The sequence below is a fragment of the Schistocerca cancellata genome, chromosome 4 (genome assembly GCF_023864275.1).
Source record: "Schistocerca cancellata isolate TAMUIC-IGC-003103 chromosome 4, iqSchCanc2.1, whole genome shotgun sequence".
Classification (NCBI taxonomy): domain Eukaryota; kingdom Metazoa; phylum Arthropoda; class Insecta; order Orthoptera; family Acrididae; genus Schistocerca; species Schistocerca cancellata.
Genome location: NC_064629.1, coordinates 263,244,771 through 263,268,172, shown reverse-complemented (window position 1 = coordinate 263,268,172; position 23,402 = coordinate 263,244,771).

Sequence of the window (23,402 nt, the reverse complement as noted above, 5' to 3'; positions counted from 1 at the left end):
GTGCCCTAGAACTACTTAAACCTAACTAGCCTAAGGACATCACACACACCCATGCCCGAGGCAGGATTCGAACCTCCGACGTAGTAGTCGCGCGGTTCCGGACTGAAGCGCCTACAACCGCTCGGCCACCGCGGCCGGCTTTCTGTCGTTTAGAACATACATTGCATTCATCATCCATCACAAGCAAAATAGACCAACATTACTGCATGAAAACATAAAATGTAAGCTGTAGTCATATTTTAATAAGTAAATAAAAATATTTTGTTTGTGATCTGGGCTAGTCTAATTAACTACTGCACAGATTTTGATACGCTCTTGGAATCCCTGGTACTTATATCTTGTCGCTATCTGTATCTCAAAAACAGGCAAGAATCGTTGAGATTCTCGATTTCCAGGATGGATGAATTATATGTATACACATAATGTGTCCAATTTTTTCAAATCAACCAGCTCTCGGTCGGCAAAAGTATGAATACCATTTCAGCACAATCGCAGCAAATAGGCAGGAGTAACGCTGTCGTAATTCAATACACAAGGAACGACTACGCAGCATTTTTCCCATTCAAAATTGGCTCTAAGCACTATGGGACTTAACATCTAAGGTCATCAGTCCCCTAGACTTAGAACTACTTAAACCTAACTAACCTAAGGACATCACAAACATCCATGCCCGAGGCAGGATTCGAACCTGCTACCGCAGCAGCAGCGCGGTTCCGGACTGAAGCGCCTAGAACCGCTGGGCCACAACGGCCGGCTTTCTCATTCAGAAATCGCGTTTTATTATTGGTTCTCTGTGAGAAGATCGTGTTACACATCGTGTAAAGACCCAAAAAATTCCATCAGCACGTATTGGAATTCGACAGCAATAGGATCGTTGAGCATCGAAACTGGGGTGATATTGCTGCTTGGGTTGGTCGGGATTCCAAGACTATCATGAGAAAATGGAACTGATGGAATGGAGACGATTCCTAATCCCGCGTACATCACATCACGATGGATGTATTCGTGTGTGGAGGTTCCGGAGAGAACGAATATAGCCAGATTGCATTCGTCATCGACTTACGGGCCAGCCGTTAGGTACACGAACATATCTGACGTGTTAAGGCTGGCGGCTTCGTATATTCGAGTTGTCCGTTAAGTTACGTTTCAACAATAGAACACAAGACCGTGTGTTGCCTGTTTTGTCCTTACCTTCAATACTGTGCTCTGGCTAGCAAGTTCTTCTGTTCCGTCGCTAGAGGTTTCTGGGGCCTGGGACTGGACCTGGAGAGATACGTGACGTTTGCGCTCGCTCGAATTGCTTGGCTGCAGATAGTTTCGCAAAGCCCGGCAGATGTCAGCTCATGGTCGTTACGCACAGCTCGTGTAGCTCGGGTATTGAATCGTGTGTTTACAGGCCGACACCAGGCGGCGCGCAAGTGCGCTACCGCCCACTGCGCGCATACGCGGCGCGCGTTTAAGCTGCGGTTGGGTGTTACTAAACTGTTCGACTTGTTCCAACTTCAGCGACACTAGTTGCACGTGTCTAAAATTAAGCAGAGCGGCAGACTGAAGTTAAGTGGAGAGCGGAGGAAATTGTTAGCTTTTATGGATATCTATGCTATACATACTTATGTGTAGGATTTCGGTTTTATATATATAAAGGCAAGCAAAGACTTGTTGCTGCGTTTGAGGCCGTCCTAAGCGATCTGAACAGCGATGGGCTGACAATATCTGAGCTGCAGAGCAAAATTCATTCAATAGGAATCCATACGCAAATGACGCAAGGGGGGGGGGGGGGGGGACAGGCAGACAAAACGTCTGACTGTGGAACAGCCCAAGTCTACAAAGCTAGAATCCCGTGGTTGTTTGTAAGAAAAAATGTGTACAGAAAATATGAAAACCAGAATTCCGAACGCATTTTCCACAACAAAGCGAGCTCTCGACAGTCTGTAATTGAAAATTCTTTCTTTGAAACTCAGTGGACCATACTTTGAAAATAGCTTCATTAAATATAGTGCATCATCACCAACTGTAATTGCGTCTTGTGGTAGACCGAGAGTTCTGGATTCCGTTGCCAGTTTTAGAGTGCCGGTACTGCTTGCAAAAATAGCAGCATCGGATGCCTTCCTGCTTCACCTACACTGTCGGAGAAAAATCCAACAATCTCAAGGACAATGTCATTGTTTACCACTGCAGAAGTATATGATAAGTAATTCAGGACTATTAAAACACACATGTCAAAATAATGAGTGCCAAAAAAGTCGCATCAACACACAGTGTGTACCCCCGTGGGCAATTCAGGCCTGTATTCTCACATGTAAATAATCATAAAGGTGTAGAATGACATCCTGCGATAAATTCTCTCAAGCATCTTGCTCCTTTTGTTGCAATTCAGCAATAGTTCTTGCATGCCCTGGAGAACAAATAAGTTTCCGCTTCATCATGTCCAATACATATTCAATTGCTGAGAGATCTGGCAAACTTACTGGCCAAGGCAGCTGTTTTACAACACGAAGAGCACATCCGTCCCAGCAGCAGTATGTGGACGTGCATGTGTGCTCACAAACAAGCCTCCAGAGCACCATCTAATTGCCCATGACTGTGACAAATGAATCACTAACACGGCAACCCCTCAATATACACGTACGTATTATACCCTGGTGCCCCAATGAACACATTCCTTGAATGTGTTGCATGCGTTTTTTTATCTTTTTTAGGCAGTGTATACCAGCTAAGTAAAGCAGGAATTACTGTCTGTAACTTCTAAGAAGACAACGCTAAATTTGCGAACTGTTGAATTTGGAACACTATATTGGTACTGTAGAGACGAATATGAATCCCATTTGCTAAGAAACGCATAGTGGTTTGTAATTTCAGTTTTGGGGACAATGTGTCACGCATTACAGTGCTCTTCTTTCTTATTGCATTATTAACTCTATTTACAATAAACGTGACCCAAACTCGTCTCTTGTTTCTTTTCTTATGGAGCGATTTCACGCAGACGAGCATTAACTCCTCCGACGGAACTGAAGTGGACACGGAGTGTTGCTGTGTCTACTACTGTCGTATATGAAACCACATGCGCGAAACTTGTTACGCGAAACGAAGTGCACAAGCTAATGTCGTGTAAACTAGCCTTAATTATCCGATCGCCATTCAGATGCCCGCTCCAGGAACATGATGCGTGAACGTAAGCCTAAAGAAAATGTGAAAGTGAGCTCGATTGTATAGAATACGTCCACAGTCTAAAAGATGGAGCTCGTAGTAGTTAATGAGAAAGATTTTTACTAGTGACAAAATGGGATGGTTATAATTTTGATTACGTTTTCGCGTTAGTTACGTCTACTGTGGCATGTGCTCTACTCTTCCCTCTTTCAGTTACGCTATGACGCATCTGAAGGCACATTTTTGCTGAATGCGCCAAAGAATAAGTCATGAAGGATTACCTGTTGACATGTGTGTAGAAATCTGTGCCAGATATTCCGCTCATTTAGGTTCAAATGGTTCAAATGGCTCTGAGCACTATGGGATTTAACTTCTGAGGTCATCAGTCCCCTAGAACTTAGAACTACTTAAACCTAACTAACCTAAGGATATCACACACATCAATGCCCGAGGCAGGATTCGAACCTGCGACCGTAGCGGTCGCGCGGTTCCAGACTGTAGGGCCTAGAACCGCTCGGTCACCCCGGCCGGCCCCATTTAGGTCTACATTGATATCAGGTAGAGGATTTGGTGCTTTATGTCAGGAGCTTGCACACATCAGTTCGTAATTTGGACGAGTGTACCTCTTCAGCACGCTGCCTGATCCTACAACGATGTCCGCAACACTGAAAGAAAGGCCGCTGAGATACGGGCGAACATGATTTCCTACGTTTTCGACGTCTTAGGAGTGAATGTCTGTTTCTGTACAGCAGATATGTGGACTGATCCACATCTAAAAATTCCTGTCAATAATTACACTCTTCGTTGCGGGCGCCAAAAGCCTTGCCGCAGTGGTAACACTGGTTCCTGTCAGATCAAAGAAGTTAAGCGCTGTTGGGAGTTGCTATCACGTGGATAGGTGACCGTTCTTGTCTGCTGAGTTCTATTGTTAAGTGGGGTGCACTCAGCCCTTGTGTGGCCAGTGGTGGAGCCACTCGACTGAGAAGTAGGGGTTCCAGCCACGAAAACTGACAACGGTCGGGAGAGCGGTGTGCTGACCTCATGCCTCTCCAGATCCGCATCCAGTGACGCTCATCGTCTGAGGATGACATGGCGGTTGGTCGGTACCGTTGGGTCTTCTGAGGCCTGTTTGGGTGGAGAGAGAGTTTTTGTTGCGGACAGTAGGAAACAAAACTATAACGGTGGCGGCATCTCGCTTATCTTAAAAGAAAAATCTCTACGGAATGTATTAAATGATGTTTAAATTAGGAATTTTTGAAACTGTTTTGTTTTTATGTTAAATTATTAATTTTTTATGGCAACATTTTTGCTAGCGTTGATAGATTTTTGTATCTAAATCTGATTAAAGAAATGATGGTATACTATGAAAAACAGCAAATCGTGACCCGGCACCCAGATAAATTTCTTGCCAAGCTGACTGTCGTATAAGGAGGAAAATAACATACGTGACAGCTTTGTATCTGCGGCTGCGTATATTGCAGCCCTTGTGGAGGACTTGAAACGTAAGTCAACTGGTTCGTGTGCTGCTAGCGCTCCCAATCTACACTCCTGGAAATTGAAATAAGAACACCGTGAATTCATTGTCCCAGGAAGGGGAAACTTTATTGACACATTCCTGGGGTCAGATACATCACATGATCACACTGACAGAACCACAGGCACATAGACACAGGCAACAGAGCATGCACAATGTCGGCACTAGTACAGTGTATATCCACCTTTCGCAGCAATGCAAGCTGCTATTCTCCCATGGAGACGATCGTAGAGATGCTGGATGTAGTCCTGTGGAACGGCTTGCCATGCCATTTCCACCTGGCGCCCCAGTTGGACCAGCGTTCGTGCTGGACGTGCAGACCGCGTGAGACGACGCTTCATCCAGTCCCAAACATGCTCAATGGGGGACAGATCCGGAGATCTTGCTGGCCAGGGTAGTTGACTTACACCTTCTAGAGCACGTTGGGTGGCACGGGATACATGCGGACGTGCATTGTCCTGTTGGAACAGCAAGTCTAGGAATGGTAGAACGATGGGTTCGATGACGGTTTGGATGTACCGTGCACTATTCAGTGTCCCCTCGACGATCACCAGTGGTGTACGGCCAGTGTAGGAGATCGCTCCCCACACCATGATGCCGGGTGTTGGCCCTGTGTGCCTCGGTCGTATGCAGTCCTGATTGTGGCGCTCACCTACACGGCGCCAAACACGCATACGACCATCATTGGCACCAAGGCAGGAGCGACTCTCATCGCTGAAGACGACACGTCTCCATTCGTCCCTCCATTCACGCCTGTCGCGACACCACTGGAGGCGGGCTGCACGATGTTGGGGCGTGAGCGGAAGACGGCCTAACGGTGTGCGGGACCGTAGCCCAGCTTCATGGAGACGGTTGCGAATGGTCCTCGCCGATACCCCAGGAGCAACAGTGTCCCTACTTTGCTGGGAAGTGGCGGTGCGGTCCCCTACGGCACTGCGTAGGATCCTACGGTCTTGGCGTGCATCCGTGCGTCGCTGCGGTCCGGTCCCAGGTCGACGGGCACGTGCACCTTCTGCCGACCACTGGCGACAACATCGATGTACTGTGGGGACCTCACGCCCCACGTGTTGAGCAATTCGGCGGTACGTCCACCCGGCCTCCCGCATGCCCACTATACGCCCTCGCTCAAAGTCCGTCAACTGCACATACGGTTCACGTCCACGCTGTCGCGGCATGCTACCAGTGTTAAAGACTGCGATGGAGTTCCGTATGCCACGGCAAACTGGCTGACACTGACGGCGGCGGTGCACAAATGCTGCGCAGCTAGCGCCATTCGACGGCCAACACCGCGGTTCCTGGTGTGTCCGCTGTGCCGTGCGTGTGATCATTGCTTGTACAGCCCTCTCGCAGTGTCCGGGGCAAGTATGGTGGGTCTGACACACCGGTGTCAATGTGTTCTTTTTTCCATTTCCAGGAGTGTATTTACCAGAAAATGAGCTGCATTTCCATTTTCGTTGTAATCCACAATGGGTCCGCCGCTCCTGGCGCGCTCATGCTTCCCTCTTACTGGCTTCTGAACTTATTCAGGTAGTTTATATTTTATACGGATACACTAGATTACTAAGAATACTTACCAAAAGGTCGCGCGGGATTAGCCGAGCGGTCTCAGGCGCTGCAGTCATGGACTGTGCGGCTGGCCCCGGCGGAGGTTCGAGTCCTCCCTCGGGCATGGGTGTGTGTGTGTTTGTCCTTAGGTTAATTTAGCTTAAGTAGTGTGTAAGCTTAGGGACTGATGACCTTAGCAGTTAAGTCGCATAGGATTTCACACACACACACACACACACACACACACTTACCAAAAACTGAGCTTTGTTGCAACTTTTCACTGTAGTTATATGAAATTTATAGCTACGTAAACAACATATTTCAGCAGCCAACAAAGGTGAAGAAAGGTAAGGTGAAGATGTGTATTTCATCGTTATCAACGTTGCTGAATCAACCAACTGAGCTATCGTACAGTATTGATACCACACGAGGCAAAACGCACTCCAAAGTTGACAGTAAACCATATGACGGCCCCGCCAATCCGCGGTCGTCTTGAAGCTACACATCCGGCTGTACGCATACATAGCGCCACCATCGAGCCGGCATAAGAAGCCGCCGGAACGAAGCCCACTGTACTAGAAATCTACGAGCGGAGCTAGCCGAAGCCTCAACAGCAGTTTATGGTAGCGTTTCTGTGTTGTGATTATTTATGACAACTACGCTCTGTTTAACGGGTTTTCTTCAGATTACGTGTACTTTTAATAATTTCTGCATTCTGCTTACATTCCCACCTACTCCTCGGCACCCACTTCTGACTGACCCAACACTAACAGTGAACAAAGTGCTGAGGAGCACATTATTGTGCACACAGGTAAAGATTATATTTAACGATAGATTGCTCTCCAACATATTAAAAATGAAGGACAAAAATAACAAGAGCCAGTTGCTGTGCTTATCAGAGTTTACAGACTTCAGTTACGTTTCGTATGTTTTTGTAGGTTGCACTAAATCTCAGGTAATAAGGAGAGAGGATGAGGAGGATATTAGGGTTTAAAGTCTCGTCAACATTAGAGACGGATCACAAGTTCAGATTAGGGAAGGATGGAGAAGGAAAGCTGCCGTGCCCTTTCGAAGGACCTATCCCGGCATTTGCATTAAGCGATTTAGGGAAATCACGGAAAACCAAAATCAGGATGACCGGACGCGGGTTTGATCCGTCGTTCTCCCGAATGCGAGTCCACTATGCTAACAATTGCGCTACCCCGCTCGGTGACATAATAAGAAAAATTGCCTTGCAATCATCCTTGTTGAAACTTAGTTATGACTAGTCCCATACTCTGAAGTTCGTACGTATCGCATTTCGTAGAGTATGTGTGACCAAGGGCACCCATATGATAGTTTGTATGGGACGGCCTAGATTTGAGGGTAGGAGTATTTTTAATATGTTTTAAGGCGAATGGCGCTTTGTAAGTACCATAAAAAAGTTCCAGTTCCGATTCTGGTAAAAATTGCATAAGAAAAACACCCCATTACATCCGATCTCTTCTTTCCCATGAAAGATAGGGGGAGAGGCAGTTCCTCCTTACCCCGGGTATGGACGCCCTTGTGTATGACGCATGGATAAGAGCTGTTTCTCAGTACTAAAGTAAGCATAAGGCCATTTGCGAGAACGTTCCACTTAAAATTTCATTTCGGTTCCTATATCCGACTGAAAATATAGACTATCAGAATTGCGAAACGCTAATGTATTTAAGAATGCAAATGGAAACGAATTTTACCACTGTTTTTTAAAAAACGATTTACTGCCATCATTTGTCAAAGTCAGTCTATCCGTAATGTTTGATGGTTCATAAAGTAATCCACCGGTATCACGAGAGTAATTCAAATGAAAACCTTAAAAGGTCAATACAATTTCTGTAAGTGATATTACCGACTTAGCAGGAGTTATCCTTGTTTTTCAACAAACAACCGACAGTTGGTAGTTTATTGTTGCATCATAGAAAAGGAAACGGTGTCAGTGCAAAGACAACTGCCTCGTTGCCGACTTGTTTCATGTTGGAGCAGCGAACTGTGGTACGTTTTTTGACTAGTGTAGCTGGTAAACGTGTGGAAACGCATCGCAGAATGAAAGCACAGTACAGTGATTCGTGTATGTTCCTGCAGCAAGTGTACGAGTAGTGCAGAAAGTTTAAAAGAAGCGTAACTTCTGTGGAAGAAGCTCTGGGCCCCGGGGCAGGCACGCCACGAAGTAACGAACGAAAACATTGCCGCAGTGGAAGAGCATCTGAAGGGAAACAGGCAGTTGACTGTAAACGAGAGAGTCACTACTCTGGATATTAGCATCGCTTCAGCACACAATATTGTCCATGATGTGCTGTGGTTCAATAAAGGACCTTCAAGATGGGTGCCACTTCAGTTCAATGCTGAATTGGAAGATCCTCGCGTTGACGCCTATGAGGAACTTTTGCGTTGTTTCCAGGTCGAAGGTTATGGATTTATGGACAAAGGTGAAAGTTGGACGCACTGTCACCAACATGGGAGATTGAACATGGAGTGGCGCCGTAGCTCTTTGAAAAAAAGAGAAAACCAACTCATTCAGACACCGGCAAGAAAAGTCATGGTCACTCTTTTTTGGGATGCAAAAGGCGTATTTTGGAGCATTATGTGGACAGGGGATTAACAGTGACCAGTAATTCACATCAAATCTGATATGAGATCACATTCGCACTGCAGTGAAAAGTAAATGACGGGTCTTATTTTCCTGTCTATCGATCGCGGCTTTTTATTTCAAAATTATCGGTTTCGGGCAACGTGGGGGGGGGGGGGGGGGTGGTTAGTGTTTAACGTCCCGTCGACAACGAGGTCATTAGAGACGGAGCGCAAGCTCGGATTACGGAAGGATTGGGAAGGATATCGGCCGTGCCCTTTCAAAGGAACCATCCCGGCATTTGCCTGAAACGATTTAGGGAACTCACGGAAAAACTAAATCAGGATGGCCGGAGACGGGATTGCACCGTCGTCCTCCCGAATGCGAGTCCAGTGTGCTAACCACTGCGCCACCTCGCTCGGTTTCGGGCAACGTGGCTCATCATCAGACCATACGTAATGGAACTATCACTTCACTGCCATATACTGAGTACACTGCTAGTTTCATTACGAAAGGTTACTCTGTGACTGCGCTATATGATCTGAACGTGGTCGACATTGCCCAAAACCAGTCATTTCGAAATGATAAACAGCGATCAACAAACAGAAGAATACAAAATTGTTAAGGCTTTCGTGGCCACTTGTTGACAAACTGCCTATTGGCTTCTGTCTCGGTTTCTTCGGCCGATGTTCATCTAATGATTTTTCTGACGTTTCGCCAGCACGAGTGGCTGGCATTGTCAAAGCTTCACCCTCAGTTCACCACCGGCAATGGAGGGTGAAGCTTTGACAATGCCAGCCACTCGTGCTGGCGAAACGTCAGAAAAATCATTAGATGAACGTCGGTCGAAGAGCCCAAGACAGAAGCCAATAGGCATTTTGTCAAACAGAAGAATAATTGTATTTTGTATAACTAAGGGTCGCCGATAATTCTCTTGCGACAGATACGTCCAGTTTTGGCGAACGATGCGGACTTCACGACTACAGGTGTTTTTCTGCAACACAATAAGGCTTGTCCCCAGGCTGCAGCCGGTCCCTGTGACCGAGCGGTTCTAGGCGCTTCAGTCCGGAACCGCGCTGCTGCTGCGGTCGGAGGTTCGAATCCTGCCTCCGGAATGGATGTGTGTGATGTCCTTTGGTTAGTTAGGTTTAAGTAGTTCTAAGTCTAGGGAGCTGATGGCCTCAGATGTTAAGTCCCATAATGATTAGAGCCATTTAAACCCAGCCTGCATATTGGACCATGGCAAAAATGCAGGACATGTAATCTGAATTTCTCCAACATCCAACTTAGCAGACCTCACCACGATGACTTTCATGTATTCGAACATCTAAAATAAACGCTGGAGGCAAAAATTTCAGAAGCTGTGAAGTGGTGAAAACCGCGCTGCACGAGTCGCTTAATTCACGACCAAAGTAATTCTTCTCATGAGTGTCCATGCACTTCCGAAAAGGTAGAAAACGTGCATTACATGTCATGAGGAGCACATCGAAAAATGATATATATCTAATTTTTCTGTTTAACCTAATATGCATAACAATAAATAATTGTTTCCATTTGAAACACCCCGTACCATGCATCTGTGATGTCTTTGTCGGATTCATCTTGTTATTAACTTATCGGACCCGCTGTTTCGTTAGAGCATTCCAGTTGAGATTTTGTTCCAGAGTGACCTACGAGTTCTTTCTGTTGGCCTTAGGTGTGCATTCCGAAGCCTGCACTAGACATTCGGACTTTGATTTAGCAACTAATTAACTCATAAATGATATTACTACTTGTACTGTCTTATTTTCTTGAATATATATAACACTTTCTGAAATTTTAGTGCCTCTAAGCTTGACGTAAGGAAATGGGTGGGTTTAATAGTTACATAAACGTGATATTGATGATATTGATATGGGTGCGACAGAAGATTACGAAAAATCGACGGACCTTGAAGGTGATGTGCTGGAAGAAGTAATATACAATGAATAAAACAGAAACTGAAAATCAGTGTCTAATAGAATTTTCAGTAACTGTAACTGATGCTTTTTTTAAAAAAAAGAAAAAAAGCTGTAAATAGGTTCGTTCTTTACGAAATTATTTGTTCCAAAAATTCGATGAACGTCATTTCTAGCAGTTGCTATAATATTTTAATCACTCTGTAAATTAAGTAGCAACTGGTTGTCATATTCAGAGAAATTCGACCTACATCCACTGTCAAATTTTCGGGTCTTTTCCAATTTAAAGGGTAATACACGATTTCAAAGGAGTTAGGCCCATATTACATTATCGAAGTTCTTTGACGAATCTTTTATGAAAGATAGGACCACACTCTAACAATTATGAAAGATATATTATGAAAATACCCAGTACACAGTCAGAAGTTTTATAAAAAGTCTCCCTATAAAATTAACGCAATTAATATCGTACTGGCTTTAGAAACCCGCCTGGATAGCCATCCGTGTTAAAACGCCACTTCCGAAGCGGGGAGATGCGCCGGCTCCGGATCGAATCGGCCCGGCGGATTAACGACGAAGGTCGGTGAGCCGACCATCTAGAATGTGGTTTTTAGGCTGTTTTCCACATCTCAGTAGGTGAATACCGGGCTGGTACTCAAGCCCCACCTCATTTATACGATTCACGAACGTTTAGAAAAATTTCATCCACTTTCGCGTGAATAACACTGCCCGGAGAGTAACGGGGTGGCGACAGAAAGGGCATTTGGCCACCCCTTAAGCTAACCATGTCAGAATCGTTGATAACAATGCCGATCCTGTGCTGATTCGGGACAAAGGCACAAGGAAAAGGAGGAGGTCTTATTAGCTTCAGCAACACGTATTCGTCGTTTTCCTGGAGAAAGGAAGCGACTCCGCGGAGTCAAAAACGGGTAATCCTATCCATCATCGAACTACTTGACAACTGTAATTCAGTATAAATGAATGAGACAGCAAAAGTCCCTTAACTAAGAATTAAATTATTTCTTTAATACCCAGAAGTCACGTAAGAAGTAATTCAAGTCGTTCGGAAAGCACCGTTTTTTTCCTGCATATTGGTGAAGTCGATCATATAGAATAATCAAACATCTGTTGCCAGCAGAGATATCTGTCGTCAGTAGAGAAATTTAATTTTGTTCTAAGAACTTACGGATATTGCGATCTTAGGATTTAGTTAGAACGCTACAGATCGGAGTTCAGTGGTTGTTTATTGTTCTCGTTTATATCTTGCGTACATCCCAGCATCAGTAGCACCACAATCGAATAATTTTCTCTTTTGCGGGGGTCAGCTTGTTCTTTCTCAGCTAGTCCGTACTACTTTGTTCGTATTTTTTTTAGATTTCATACAGCTTTTTACACAGCAGGACTGTGTTTGGTGTGCGCGTACAGAAGAGGAACTGGCCGCTGTGTGTAAACAGCTGGAAGCTGTATTGGCCATGGTCAACAGGCATCGGGCTGCTGCTCTAAGTAGTGGCGACGTCGGGGCACCGGAGACGAAACTTGTGAAACCTTTGGTGCCGTTGGATTCCCCTGGTGACCCGGTTGTCACTGTGACTTCCGATACACAACATATGACTCGTCTGTCTTCACTTGGAGTGAGTGGCAGACAGCGGTGGTTTTGCGCGTCTCTGTGTGGAAGCCAAAAGTGGGAACTGCCCGCATTGCTGATACCTTACGCTTTAGCAACAGGCACAAGGTGCTCCCCAGGGTTAATAACACTTCTGAGCCAGCACGGGACGTTTTTTCTATTGGGACAGTGGTCGATTTTCCTTCCTAGATCAGGCAAGTGCAGAGGGATGCTTAGACGATTTTGCGACGGTATCGGATGCGAATTTCTCGATTTCCACTATCGCGTGGAGAGTTGCAGGGTTCTCCTTAAAAGGTCAGACATGCACTGCACGCGGGAAGCTGCTACTAGGCTAGCTGAGTACGTGTGGCGTGCACATAGGAGTTATTTAAGTGAGAAGATTTCCCCCCCCCCCTTGTGATCAGAGCTGAATTTACAGCCCAGAACGGAGATGCATCAGCTGCATTATTCTCAGAGAATGCTCGTCCTGCAGATCAGATATAGAAAAGGTTAATATGATATTAGTAAACTGCAGGTCCCAGACTTAGTGTCGCTTATTGAAGGTTATAATGCCCAGATAGTATTACGAACAGGGACTTGGTTGGAACCGGAAATGAATAGCAACGAAATCCAGAATTCAGATTGGAATATTTGTCGTAAGAATAAGTTAGTCACCAATTGTGCCGGCAGTAAAGAATTCGGTAACATCTAGCAGGGTTATCAAGGATCCGAATGTGAATTAAACTGGGTGAAAGTAAGTATCAAAGATGGGTAAAAAACGATAATCTGATGCTTTCATAGACCATCTGCATCAGAAGCTGTACTGGTAGAGCGCTTCAGAGAGAACTTGGGTAATTTAGTGAATAAGTTCCCTGATCATGCTGTTGTAAAAGGGGGTGACTTCAACTTGCCAGGTATAGATTGGGAGAGACATGTTATCAAAACTGTTAGCAAAGAAGGGATTCGTGTGGCATTATCTTATCCGAAAATTGCTCCAAACAGATAGTTGGTGAACCAATTAGTGAAGGTAAGTCTTAGACCTCCTAGCAACAAACAGACCTGAATTTCTCGAATCAATTAACGTAGAGAAGGATATCAGTGAATATAAGGATGTGGTAGCATATATGACTACGGATATTGCAAGGAATGTTAAAAAAGTAGGAAAATATTTTTGCTTACTAAAAGTGACAGGATAAAAACTGCGGAGTATCTGAGTAGTCAACATCAGATACTCAGTGCCGGGAACGAAGATGTGAAATCAAATGGAAAAAATTCAAAAGCATAATTCAGTATGGCTTAGACAAGGATGTTCCGAACAAGGTCTCGCGAATGGGGAAGACCCACCGTGGTTTAATAGCCATGTTAGAAAACTGCTACGTAAACAAAGAGAGCTTCATCACAGATTCAAGAGAAGTCAAATGCTAGCTGACAAACAAAGTCTGAACGAAGTGAAAATGAGTGTAAGGACAGCAATAAGAGAAGCGTTCAGTGGTGGAAGATAACAGAGCGAAGGCCGAAATACTGAAGTGGGTCTTCTGAAACTATTTCATTGTAGAAGATCGTAATATAGACCCTCCTTTCAGTCGTCGTATGAACTTCTAAATAGCAGGTATTAACATAACTGATCGCAGAACAGAAAAACGGCTACAATCGCTTTGTAGTGGAAAGGCATCAGAACAAGGTAGGATACCTATAAGATCTACAGAGAGTATGGGAAGGAACTTGCTCCCGTTCTAGCAGCAGTTTATCGTAGGTCACTGGAGCAATGAAGGGTACCTAGCGACTGGAAAAAAAGCGCAGGTAATTCTCGTTTTCAAGAAAGGTCGTAGGACAGATGCACATAATTAGATGCCTATATCGCTGATGTCAAGCTGTTGGAAAACTAAACATGTTCTATGTTTAAGAATTAAGACCTTTTTGGAGAACTAAAATACTATTTTAAAAAATCAAAAGGATTCTGCAAACAGAGATCTTGCGAAACTGAGCTCGCTCTGTTCCTCCATGAGAACCATAATGCTGTAGACAACGGCGCTCAGGTTGATAACACGTTCCTTGACTACAAGACGTGATTTGGCACCGTCTCGCACTGCCGTTTAGCGAAAAATATACGAGATTACCGAGTACGAGTCCCATTTGCGTCTGGACTCAAGACTTCCTTACAGGCACAACTCAACACGTCGCTCTTAACGGAACAAAATCGACAAATGTAATTTCCGGAGTATCTCATGGAAGTGTGATAGGATCGTTACTGTTTATAGTGTATATAAATGATGTTGTAGAAAGCAGTGGAAACTCCTTAAGACTGTTCGCAGGTGATACGATTGTCTATCAAGAAAGTAGCAACGCCGGAAGACAATATCGATTTGCAGAACGGCCTGAAGAGGACTGATGAATGGGGCAAAGACTGGCAGTTGAACCTGAACGTAAATAAATGTAACATACTGCAAATACTTAGGAAAATAAATCCACTAATGCACAGCTACACTGTTGATGACAAATTGCCGGAAACAGTAAGCATCGTTAAACGTATAGGAGTACCTGTCCGGAGCGACCTTAACTGAAATGGCCCCATGAAACAATTAGTAGGAAAAGCAGATGGCAGACTGAGACTGATAGAAGGCATCTTAAGGAAATGTAAGTTATCCGTTAAGGAAGTGGCTTATGAGGCGCTTGTTCGACCGATTCTTGAGTATTATTTACCAATATGGGACCCTTACCTGGTAAGACTGATAGATGATCCAATGAAGAGCGGCTCGTTTCGTCACAGGATCGTTTAGACGGCGCTAGACATTGCAGAGATTCTCAAAGAGCTCCAGTGGTAGACGCTACAAGAGAGGCGTTGTGCATCAAGGAGGTGTTTAGCATTGAAATTTCGGCAAAATACTTTCTGGGAAGAGTTGGAGAACATATTACTTCCTCCCACATACGCCTCGCGAATTACCCATTCGAGAAATCAGAGCATTTTATACATAGGCTTATCGACAGTCATTCCTCATACGCGCCATTCGCGAATGGAATAGTACCAGAAATGCCCTCCGCCACACGCCGTCAGGTGGCTTGCGGAGTATTGATGTAGATGTAGAATCAAATCTCGTTATTGGTACCTTACACAGGGGAAGAGACATACGAATCATTTACACTAAAGAACCGAAGAAACTTGTAAACCTGCCTAATATGCTGTAGGGCCGCTGCGAGGCCGCAGAAGTGCCGCAACACGACGCGGCATAGACTCGACTAATGTCTGAAGTAGTGTTGGAGGGAATTAACACCATGAATGCTGCAGGGCTGTCCATAAATCCGTAAGATTTATGTTGCACCGCATCCCAGATATGCTCAATAATGTTCTTGTCTGAGGAGTTTGGTGCCCAGCGGAAGTGTTTAAACTCAGAAGAGTGTTCCTGGAGCCACTCTGTAGCAATTCTGGACATTGTTCTGCTGGAATTGCCCAAGTCCGTCGGAATGCACAATGCACATAATGGATGCAGGTGATCAGACAGGATCCTTACGTAGTGTCACCTGTCACAGTCGTATCTAGACGTATTAGGGGTCCCATATTACTCTAACTATACACGCCCCACACCATTACAGAGTCTCCACCAACTTGAACAGTCCCCTGCTGGCATACAGAGTCCATGGATTCATGAGGTTGTCTCCATATCCGTACACGTCCATCCACCCGATACAATTTGAAACGAGACTCGTCCGACCAGGCAACATGGCCGGCCGAAGTGGCCGTGCGGTTAAAGGCGCTGCAGTCTGGAACCGCAAGCCCGCTACGGTCGCAGGTTCGAATCCTGCCTCGGGCATGGATGTTTGTGATGTCCTTAGGTTAGTTAGGTTTAACTAGTTCTAAGTTCTAGGGGACTAATGACCTCAGCAGTTGAGTCCCATAGTGCTCAGAGCCAGTTGAACCATTTGAACCAGGCAACATGTTTCCAGTCATCAATAGTCCTATGTCGCTGTTGATAGTCCAAGGCGAGGCGTAAAGCATTATATCGTGCACTCATTAAGGGTAAACGTGTGGGCCTTCGGCTCCGAAAGGCCATATCGATGATGTTTCGTTGAATGGTTCTGACGCTGACACTTGTTGATGACCCAGCATGGAAATCTGCAGCAATTTGTGGAAGGCTTCCACTTGTGACACGTTGAACGAATCTGTTCAGTCATCGTTGGTCTCGTTCTTGGACGATCTTTTCCCGGTTCCAGCGATGTCGGAAATTTGATGTTTTACTGGATCCCTGATATCCACGGTACACTCGTGAAATGGTCGTACGGGAAAATCCCCACTTCATCGCTACCTCGGAGGTACTGTATCTCATCGCTCGTGCGCCGACTATAAACACCACGTTCAAACTCACTTAAATCTTGATAACCTGCCATTGTAGCAGTAGTGACAGATCTGACAAGTGCGCCATCACTTGTTGTCTTATATAGGCGTTACCGATCGCATCGCCGTATTCTGCCTGTCTACATATATCTGTATTTGAATGCGCTTGCCTATACCATTTTCTTTGGCGCTTCAGTGTACTTCGTTTACCGAAGTAGAGTGTCATCTGTATCAGGCCTCTTATAGCACATAATCGAATTCATAAAACGAAATAGCCTAGATCTCAGCAAATTTCGCGCTGAAAGCTAAGATGGAACATTCGTCTTGAATGAAGTATTTAGTGTAGTACGAGAAAGAGTTGGAACATCATTTCTGCGCCGGCCTTGGTGTCCGAGCGGTTCTAGGCGCTACAGTCTGGAACCGCGCGACCGTTACGGTCGCAGGTTCGAATCCTGCCTCGGGCATGGATGTGTGTGATGTCTTTAGGTTAGTTAGGTTTAAGTAGTTCTAAGTTCTAGGGGACTGATGACCACTTCAATTAAGTCCCATAGTGCTCATAGCCATTTGAACCATTTTGAACCATCATTTCTGCTTGGCCTACTGAGCAAGTCACGATTTAAATTTAGCTCCTGAAGATGAGCACAGTGTCATGTTTCCTTCGCGGAGAGAGCGTTCTGTCTTAGCAGTGTCTATTCAGGGTGGGTGACTAGTGAGGGTTTGTAGAAGTTAGTGCCACGTTTATATTCTTGCTGACGACGAGAGGGAAGGGACATGGAGGGGGGGGGGGGGACCTGGCTGGTCCAAGCATATAGCCCATAGGCGCACCCACTTTATTATCGCCATCCGCTGGACGGACCACCATCAACAGTGTCACATACCCTCGTTCCGTGAGCCACTGCTACGACCCAGAACATTGGTGCAAAGTCTGGATGTCATGACGTGAAAGCCAACTGTCTACTCGTTATCGGCCAAATACTGGCCACGAAAATATCTTCACTACAGGGATTCCAACTGAGAACCGTCGAGTCAAGTGGAACCACACAAAATGTGTGATAGCGACCTCGGGTACTTAGACCGCCAAGGCAGTTGTTGCTAGGCTGAATACCGCAACACCTACAACAATCAAAAAGAAACGCAAAGCATATATATTTAAAAAAGCTGATAAAAATGCTCGTAACTCCTTTTTTAAGAAACAGTCTTCACTCCTTCCGATCTGATCATGTAAGTGTAGAAAAGTTGTGGGATGTTTTCAAACAGATAGTATCGACAGAAATTGAGAGATATACACCACATAAATTAATAAGTGATGGTACTGATCCCCCATGGTACACAAAACGGGTCAGAACTCTGTTGCATAAGGTACGAAAAAACCATGCCAAATTTAAAAGAACGCAAAATCCCCAAGATTGGCAAAGTTTTACAGAAGTACGAAATATAGCGCGTACTTCAATGCGAGATGCTTTTAATAATTTTCACAACGAAATTCTGTCTCGAAATCTGGCAGAAAACCCAAAGAGATTCTGGTCATACATAAAGCACACCAGTGGTAAGACGCAATCAATACCTTCACTGCGCGATAACAACGGTGAAGTCACTGATGACAGTGCCAATAAAGCAGAGTTATTAAACACGGTTTTCCGAAACTCCTTCGCCAAAGAAGACGAAGTAAATATTTCTGAATCCCAATCAAGAACAACTGTCAAGATGAGAAACATAGAAGAAGATATCCTCGGAGTAACGAAACAGCTTAAATCACTTAATAAAGGCGAGGCCTCCGGTCCAGATTGTATGCCAGTCAGGTTCCTCTCAGAGTATGCTGATAAAATAGCTCCATATTTAGCAATTATATACAACCACTCGCTCACAGAAAGGTCCGTTCCTAAAGACTGGAAAATTGCTCAAGTCACACCAATACCCAAAAAGGGAAGTAGGAGCAATCCGCTGAATTACAGGCCTATATCACTAACGTCGATTTGCAGTAGGGTTTTGGAACATATACTGTATTCGAACATTCTGAAGTACCTCGAAGAAAACGATTTATTGACACATAGTCAGCACGGTTTCAGAAAACATCGTTCTTGTGAAACACTACTAGCTCTTTATACTCATGAAGTAATAAGTGCTATCGACAGGGGATGTCAAATTGATTCCATGTTTTTAGATTTCCAGAAGGCTTTCGACACCGTTCCTCACAAGCGTCTTCTAACCAAACTGCGTGCCTACAGAGTATCGCCTCAGTTGTGCGACTGGATTCGTGATTTCCTGTCAGAAAGGTCTCAGTTCGTAGTAATAGACGGAAAGTCATCGAGTAAATCAGAAGTAATATCCGGCGTTCCCCAAGGAAGTGTCGTAGGACCTCCCTTGTTCCTGATCTATGTTAACGATATAGGAGACAATCTGAGTAGCCGTCTTGGATTGTTTGCTGATAATGCTGTCATTTACCGTCTCGTAAAGTCATCAGATGATCAAAACTACTTGCAAAATGATTTAGATAAGATATCTGTATGGTGCGAAAAGTGGCAATTGACCCTGAATAAGGAAAAGTGTGAAGTTATTCACATGAGTACTAAAATAAATCAGCTAAATTTCGATTACACGGTAAGTCACAGAAATCTGAAGGCTGTAAATTCAACTAAATACTTAGGGATTACAATTAGAAACAACCTAAATTGGAACGATCACATTGATAATATTGTGGGCAGAGCAAACCAAAGACTGCGATTCGTTGGCAGAACACTTAGAAGGTGCAACAGGTCTACTAAAGAGTCCTCTTACACCACGCTTGTCCGCCCTATTCTGGAATATTGCTGTGCGGTCTGGGATCCGCATCAGGTGGGACTGACGGATAACATCGAAAAAGTACAAAGAAGGGCGGCTCGTTTTGTATTATCGCGAAATAGGGGAGATAGTGTCACAGATATGTTTTGTGAATTGGAGTGGCAATCATTAAAACAAAGGCGTTTTTCGTTGCAACGGGATCTTCTCATGAAATTGTAATCACCAGTTTTCTCCTCTGATAGCGAAAATATTCTGTTGGCACCCACCTACATAGGGAGAAATGATCATCACGATAAAATAAGAGAAATCAGGGCTCGCACGGAAAAATTTAAGTTCTCGTTTTTCCCGCGTGCCGTTCGAGAGTGGAACCGTAGAGACAGCTTGAAGGTGGCTCATTGAACCAGGCACTTTATTGTGAATAGCAGAGTAATCACGTAGATGTAGATGTAGAATAATGGGAATACCGTTATAAAATAATCAGTGTAAAAAAGAAACGTCACATGACCTTATATTGGAAGAATACTTAAACACAACATTTCAAGCAAAAATTTTTGTAATTCTGGCTTCTTTGACTTGGCCTAGCGCCAAGAAAGTAGGTCACTCAGATAAAAAACTTTTGAAATTAAAAAAAGAAATTATCCATACGTCTAGGAAGAGCTACATATGACTCAGAGAGAGAGAGACAGAGAGAGAGAGAGAGAGAGAGAGAGAGAGAGAGTCGTACGTTGAAGTTATGTTATGTACGCTAATTTATGTCCAATGAATTCGGCGTGGAGTCGATTTTCATGCTTTTTTTATGGAATCTGTAATCGTAGTGAGAGGGATGAAATGTATTTTACGCAAGAGGGACTTTATTTGTGGCTCTACACGAGAATTTTGCGCTGGAAAGTTAGTATCAGTGTCTTCTTCATATACAACGTAAGCTGTAATATTCTGGATATGCTCTAGAACGAAGGCTTCCAGGTTGTTTGCGAGTAGCTCCATGGGCTCTTCTCTGTCTAATAAGATCCCTGAATTTCATCCCCACAGGGTGGAGACCCCTGGAAGACCGAGGATGAGGTGAAGGTACAGCCTCTATGAAGACCAGTGACAGTCAGCGGTAGACATGGACGGGTGGCAGATGGCAGCGATGAATAGAAGACGATGGAGAAGGAAACCTATCGCGTAAAAGTAAGTATCTCTCAAATAGTTGTCTGCGACAACTATTTGTGCGCTAGTATTTACATTTTACTGTGGACCGACGTGTAAGTCTTAGCTCCTTTTCAATTGTATTTTAACTGATAATTTGACTATGGACCCATGTTTTAAGTTGTGGCCGGACACATCCGAAGGCGGACACTTGTAACCCTGGACATTCGCGGTTTCACCTGCTGTGAAAGGTTGGGTACTCTTGACTCCTTCCACCCGCACCACCCGGCCCCTTGTATTCCCCTGCACGGTGTCCTCACACTTACAGTTTTACCTGCTCCGAAGGGACAACGCCACGCTGGTCATAACACAAGTCCTTATGCTCAGTTTGCACCCGAAGTTCGTAGTGTGACCGTCAGCATGGAAGTTATTACAACGACCAGGAACAGGCCTTCTGCTCATTAGAGTGGTTATGCGTTTCGTAATGTGAAGAGTCTAAAGGAGATATTGTTACATGGGTGTGCTTACGCCAAAAATCGGAGTATTGCGAGGGAAGGATTAATTAGAAGAACGGAGAAGTGTTCAACGTATCACAACGTTTCTGTGGACCACCTGATGATGCAGCTCATGAAGTGAAGAAGCACGTGGAGAGGGCGAAGAGGAGAGCTCGAGAAGAAACTGCGCAGTTATGTGAGATGTACGTGGATGAAACTGTAAATCTTCATAATAAAGGCTATGACAGGTACAGGGTTTAGTGACCACGTGTTGCCCTAGCAGGACTGACTACCACAGTGCATATGGAGGCGAGCGATTTGGCCGCCTTGTCGGAGTGTCAGACAAGCTGACAGATGGCTTCTTACAGCTCTTCAAGAATCTATAATAATTTACAGTCAAATACTAAAGTAAATCTGAATACATCTGCGATCTCAGAAAAATTAGGTGCATCCAATAACACAACGGCATTTCAATATCTTTAAAACAACAGAAGTTAAACTACAGAAGTTAATTTTTTTTTATTTCGCAGATGTTTGTCAGAATATTGCATCCTCGACGGTTACACAGCAAATGAATACAATATGACTACCTCATATTTTGTCGTACTTGTGTATTTCTTTAATGACCAGTTTATTATTTTTCCAGTAACTTTATTTAAATATTACTTGCAGTAGAAATACAAAATCATGGTAATTTAAGAAGTGGTCAATCGCATGCATTAGCTGACATCACCTTTGTGAAGGAATGCCAAAAGACCTTTCTGACAAGCAGGCCTTATAGTTGCTTCAATAATACTAGCGACAATCAAATGGTTCAGATGGCTCTGAGCACTATGGGACTTAACATCTGAGGTCATCAGTCCCTTATAACGTAGAACTACTTAAACCTAACTAACCTAAGGACATCACACACATCCATGCCCTAGGCTGGATTCGAACCTGCGACCGTAGCGGTCGCGCGGTTCCAAACTGAAGCGCCTAGAACCGCTCGGCCACACTGGCCGGCTGATCGACAATCTGTTGCCACATATTATGGGTGCATTTGTGCAAGAATACTGCTTTATTTATTTATGAAGAAATCTATATTTATATTTATTGTGAATAGTCTGTGGCCTAATGTTTATAACATTTCTTGATTTAAATATTATTATAAAATATTAGTTTAGTCCGGGAAGTGGTCAAACTAAGTCAAATGATGTCTGTAGAGCTTACGAACGATGTGATTTTGGTGGTGATGGCTTTCAGCCAATGGAAAAGCAGACAGTAGCGGAACACTACGGGAGTCAAGAGGAGAGGGACACCTTTTCGAGTGAAGAACTCAAGGGAACTATTCTACTCACTTTTACGCATGTTCTGGAAGGAGACAGACCTACCTGTGGTAAGGAGTGATGTTCGATCGTGGAGTTATTTTGTTTTTGGTGGTGAACGGCCACTACCATACTTTAACTTGTGAATAGACTTTATATTTCAAGAAGTCTGGATGTGCTTCAGAGTAGGACTAACTGTTTCCGCTTGTATAACAGAACTGAGGGTAGACAGAGTATGAGTTACTATTCTTTGTTTCACGTGTGATAATTAGTAAATTATCATGTTGAACTCTGAACTGTTTTGAGATGGTGAATATTTCGTGTATTGTGATTGCGAAATGGACTTAGTTTACGTGTACCTTTGATTACAGCTTAATTTGGTGATTTTGCTACCATTTTCGTAATGCTCTTAACGTAACTTTACTGCAATTGATAAGGGTATTTTTTGTCTGTATTTTAACTGAATATCGTAGGACCACTTCCCATTTATTTGAGATGCCCTTTCTTGAATAAATATTATTCGACATAATTCTCTCTCGTCTACATCAATTACACACGTTAGAATAGGACGCTTGTTCTTAAATTATTCATTTATCTTTCTTGTTTTATATTTTGGAGTATTTTATCGAGTCACAATTCTGTTCAATTCATAGCCTATTTGACTGCAGTATCACAGCTATAGGTTATTATTTGCAGTGAATTAGCTGTGGGGCATGAAAGTAGACATGCACTGCTAGATCCTATAACTACATCGAGCTATTCTTCTTAAACAGAGCGGTGCATAGCCCGAGTACCTGAAGTACGAGTAACCGCAGGTAAAGAAGCAACTGGTTTTGCTCGTATGGGATGCTGTTTAGAAGATCAACTCAGTAGCAGAAAACCGTTGGATACAGTCGCACTCTGGAAGTGAAGAACCAAGTGGAGAGGGCAAAGAGGAGAGGTCGAGAGGAAACTACGCAGTTATCCGAGGTAATGCGTGGCTAAAATGGGAAATCTACACAATAAAGGTTATGAT